General features: G+C 41.3%; 1 non-coding gene across 1 annotated transcript; it reads left to right on the forward strand.

Moving 5' to 3' along the window:
* Positions 1-966: 966 nt before the first annotated feature.
* On the forward strand, positions 967-1,101 carry LOC142425232 (small nucleolar RNA SNORA9). The gene has a single exon (XR_012779581.1). It is a non-coding gene; the product is annotated as a small nucleolar RNA SNORA9 (small nucleolar RNA).
* The last annotated feature ends 3,997 nt before the right edge of the window (positions 1,102-5,098 follow it).

Consider the following 5,098-nt stretch of genomic DNA (forward strand, 5'->3'; position numbering starts at 1 on the left):
TTTCCTATGTTTGTCTCAGAGCTTTGTGGACAATTGTCCAAATCAGAGATTACATAAAACTTTCTTTGCAACCAGGATGCAGAAGGAGGGGAAGGAGGAGGAGGAACCATGCACATCTGTTTCAACTTCATTCCCACAATGGAGGTGGACATAATTAAAGCGACTGTCCTCTTGTTCATTTTTCTAGCCATTATTTGTCTTCAAAGATAGAGCAGAAATGTGCCAGGTTCTCTTCTTTTCACAGACACTTTGAACTTGTTCTCGAATGGAGGTCGGCAAACTGCTGCTGCATAAACTATTATCTAGTTAACGGTGATTTCATTTGTTTGTCAGAATATATCTACAGCTCTCAGATAATGTGTGACTTGTGATGGGTAGGGTTGGCTCTTCCACCTCCAAAGCCGGCTGACCCTATTCTAGAATACGCAAGTGATGAAAGACTTGGGCCTTACAGAGGAGTAGGTACACTAACCAAGACTGAACCAGTGGGACGAACAGCTGAGAACTCACCATGGCATTGGAGTTTAGGGCCTTGAGAAAGAAAGTGCTCTGCTCTTGGGAGGCAAGTGATTTCCCCCCTGAAAATCTCAGTCACCAAAACTTTAGGGTCAGTTTTTTTGTCCTTGAACTCAAGGACATTTCTAGATGTCTGTTCAAATACTCACAATGGCCAAACAATTTCGTTTTGAGAGGAAAGGAGTCAATTAATCTATTTTCTTTGGGGAAACTAAAAAGCAAGCAAAGTGAAAATCAAGACTGCGATGGGTGGGGAGAGACAGAAACAGGAAAGGAGAAGAAAGAAGTAGGCGCTGGGTCCTGGAGTATGAGGCCAACTGTGAACACACACAGCTAAAGTGCCTAAAACTTTGGTAAAGAGGGATAATGTGCTTCAGATATTACCAACCTATCTAGTCAGCAGAGAAGAAAAAATATATCAAAATATTTTGAAAAGAATGGCCCCTGGGGTTGCAAGCCTTCAGCGTGCCTGGGTTTGGAGTAACCCTGTGCATTCCTTCAGTGCTTGCAAGAGCAGCTTTGAAGTGGTTTGAGGCCTTGCTCTATAATACCTACAGAGCAAGGTTATAGAAATTTCAGACATTCAGGAAAGGGGGTGGGGGAAATGATGACTACAAATGTACAATTGTGCTTGACACAATGGATGCATGTATGGATTGTGATAAGAGTTGTACGAGCCCCCAATAAAATGATTTAAGAAAAAAAATGGCCCCTGGGATGAACGCTGGAAACTTCAGGCTGTTGAAAGGTAGTTCTAGTTTGGTCAGTGTTTTATAGTTGACACCAAATTTGGCAGTTTTGTGATATTTCATGAACTTTGTCAGATGATGGCCCTGTAACTAAAATGCCAGGGGTTGAACCCTAGTTCTGAAGCACTAGTCCTGTGCGGATGGACCCATTTTTTAACTCACTGGACTGATTGTTTCATCTGAAAAGGAAGTTACTAATAGCACATATCTCATAGAACTTCTATGAACACTAACTGAAAGAAGCACATTGTCAGTTGGTACATAGCAATGATGACATACGTGCATACTATTAACACCATTTACCAATTGTCGAATCTATTCTGACTCATGATGACTCCATGCAGGTCACAAAAGAAATTAATCTGGTGATGTAGACTCCATGCATGTCACAGCAAAAAGGTACCCTGGTGCAGCTAACTGCAAGGTCAGTAGTTTGACTCCACCAGGTGTTCTGTGGGAGACAAAAAATAAGGCTTTCTACTCCTGTAAAAAGTTAAATTGCCAGAAATCCATGGGGGCAGAATTGGGTGGGAATCTATTCCATAGCAGTGAGAAGGAGATTTCAAATCCTTTCTTCAGAGGTGGGACTGAGGAGACTCAAACCTTCAAACATTTAGAGAGCACTGAATTGTTAACCATTTTCGTACTACCCAACACTATTCATAACTATAGCTAAGCCCTCCTGTGACGGCATCCCTCTCAGAGGCCACCTAAAAATTAAGTCCCTGGACTAGCAATTGAGGATATTTCACAGGGTTGCTTCTCCTCCACACCTTTACATGGGTTGGAAAAAAGTGATTGGTCGAGGAAAAACTTTGAGGGGCCCTTCTTTCATAAATCCTAAAAATGATGATTTAAAAAAATCTTTTTATTAGAGGCTCATACAACTCTTATCACAATCCATATATACAGTCATCATCATTCTCAAAACATTTGCTTTCATTTGGGCCTTTGGCATCAGCTCCTCATTTTCCCCTCCTTCCTCATTCCCCCTCCTCATGAACCCTTGATAATTTGTAAATTATTATTTTGTCATATCTTACACTGTCTGACATCTCCCTTCACTGACTTTTCTGTTGTCCATCCCCCAGGGAGGAGGTTATAGGTATATGATTGTAATCTGTTCCCCCTTTGTCCCCCACCTTTTCTCCACCCTCCCAGTATTGCCATTCTCACCACTGGTCCTTAAGGGATCATCTGTCCTGGCTTCCCTGTGTTTCCAGTTCCTATCTGTACCAGTGCACATCTTCTGGTATAGCTGGATTTGTAAGTTAGAATTGGGATCATGATGGGGGGTGGGAGGGGAGGAATCATTTAAGAACTAGAGGAAAGTTGAATGTTTCATCGTTGCTACACTGTGCCCTGACTGGCTCAGCTCCTCCTCACGACCCTTCTGTAAGGGAAATGCTCAGTTGCCTACAGATGGGCTTTGGATCCCCACTCTACACTCCCCCTTATTCATAATGATATGATTTTTTTTGTTCTTTGATACCTGATCCTATCTACACCTTGTGATCACACAGGCTGGTATGCTTCTTCCATGTGAACTTTGTTGTTTTTCAGCTACATGGCCACTTGTTTATATTCAAGCCTTTAAGACCCCAGATGCTATATCTTTTGACAGCCGGGCACCATCAGCCTTCTTCACCTCATTTGCTTATGCACCTGCTTTGTCTTCAGCAATCATGTCATGAAGGTGAGCATATTGGAATGCAGGTTAATAGAGCAAAGTATTCTTGAATTGAGGGAGTACATGAGTAGAAGCCCAGTGTTCATCTGCTACCTTAATACTAAACCTATAAATATTTGTACATAGATATCTTTCTCCATTGTCATATGTAAATATATTTTTCTGTGACATGCCTGTATTTAGATATCTAGAAATATCCTTTGCCTCTTAGCTCTTTCTTCTATTTCCTTTGACTTTTCTCTTGTCCCATTATCATGCTCAGTCTTCGTTTGGGTTTCAGTAATTCCTCTTGATTGCATTACGCTTGATCACACCTTACCAGGCCTCCTACACCCTCCTCACCATCGATTTTAGATCACTTGTGTTTCCTTGTCCCTGGGTTTGTTGATACTTACTTCCCTTCTCCTGCCCCCCCATCCCATATCCCTCTGGAACTGTTGGTCCCATTGTTTTCTCCTCCAGACTGTTTATGCTGACTATCTGAATTTATGTATTTCAATTATGTTGCTGGCTAAGAGTATTTAAAGTACAATGGGCTTCCAGAAGAATAAACAAATCTGTTTGGGAAGTGCAGCCAGAATACTCCTTTTTTAAAGAGGATGGCAAGACTTTGCTGTAAGTACGTTGAACATGTTATCAGCAGAGATTTATCCATCGGAAAGAACACTATGTCAGTAAAGTACAAGGTTAGTGAAGAAAGAAAGAAAGAAAGAAAGAAAGAAAGAAAGAAAGAAAGAAAGAAAGAAAGAAAAGAGGACGATCTTCAATGAAGTGGGTTAACACAGTTGCTAAAACAAGGGGTTCAAGCCTGACAGCCATTGTGAGAATGGCATAGGCCTGGGAAGCATTTTGCTGTGTTGTTCAGTGTCTCTATATGAGTTATTGCTAACCTGACAGGACTTAACAAACAGACTAGCACTTCATGGGTTTATTTAGTGCCAGCTGCTGACCTAGGTTGAAACTAATTCCTACTGAAAGATCATGGTTCTTCGTTTGCTTGTGCTTCTTCCAAGTCCCTGACTGATGACCCTAGCAACGTGCTCACAAGGTCACCTGTTACTATAAACATTGCAAAAGTGAAATCAAGGTTCTTGGTGCTGTCTACTCTGTCTTCCCTTCTACCCCATTTTTGAATTATTAGGCGGAATGGTGCACAGCTTCTAAGGGAATCCTCAATGATTCCGATGTCTGATATGCCCACCTTTGTGCAATACCCTCCCATGATTGTGGCCTGGATTCTCATTCCTAACAAACAGAATACAATAAAAGTGATGTAATATCACTTATAGGAGCCCTGGTGGTATAGTGGTTACACACTGCACTGTAATCCACATGGTCTGCAGTTTGAAAACACCAGCAATTCTGCAGGAGAAAGACTGGGCTTTCTATTCCCATAAAGAGTTTCAGTCTCAGAAACCCAGAAGTCAGCATTGACTCGATGGCAGTTAGTTTGCATAGGAGGCAATTGACAATATCATGGTTAGAGTCAAATGTACCTTGGTCCTCAAAGAAATATCCTTGCTTCTCAATATTTTAGTTGTGTGTAGTAAATTTACCCAATGTAATGTCCTTTGTTCTCTGGACTGCTGCTTCCTGATCATTGAATGTGGAGCCAAGCAAGATGAAATACTTGACAACTTTGGTCTTTTTTTCCATTCATCATGGTCTAATTCATTCTATTGATTCAGTTGTGACCATTTTTGTTTTCTTTATTGTGGAAAACTAACACTGAGGGAAATATGACCAGGGCTATATTCCCTAACTTATAACAGAGAGAATTCTGGAAAGCTAATATTCCACAGTAGGAAAGACACCACTTTAATAAGTTAGAGATAAACTCCAAATACATTATCCTGCTTTAAATATCATATCCACAGATTCTCTCCAAACAGCTATGCTGCCTTAAAGTGAGCACATGGTTGATTCTATCTCCCTGTAGATGCCAACATTCTTGTCATCTTCTGCTGCTGTGGCACTCATTCTCCCTCATACCTTCCCCATTGCAGGCTTTAGGTTTCCTCACCTGTGAGCTCAGGGACTTTACTGTGGTTATCACTCACCTGGTGACATGTGTAACTATTGAATATGCATGTCTTATGGCTACCTATAAATATCCCAAGCCAATAAAGACTCCCGCTCTCTT

Source organism: Tenrec ecaudatus, chromosome 13 (genome assembly GCF_050624435.1).
Source record: "Tenrec ecaudatus isolate mTenEca1 chromosome 13, mTenEca1.hap1, whole genome shotgun sequence".
NCBI lineage: Eukaryota > Metazoa > Chordata > Mammalia > Afrosoricida > Tenrecidae > Tenrec > Tenrec ecaudatus.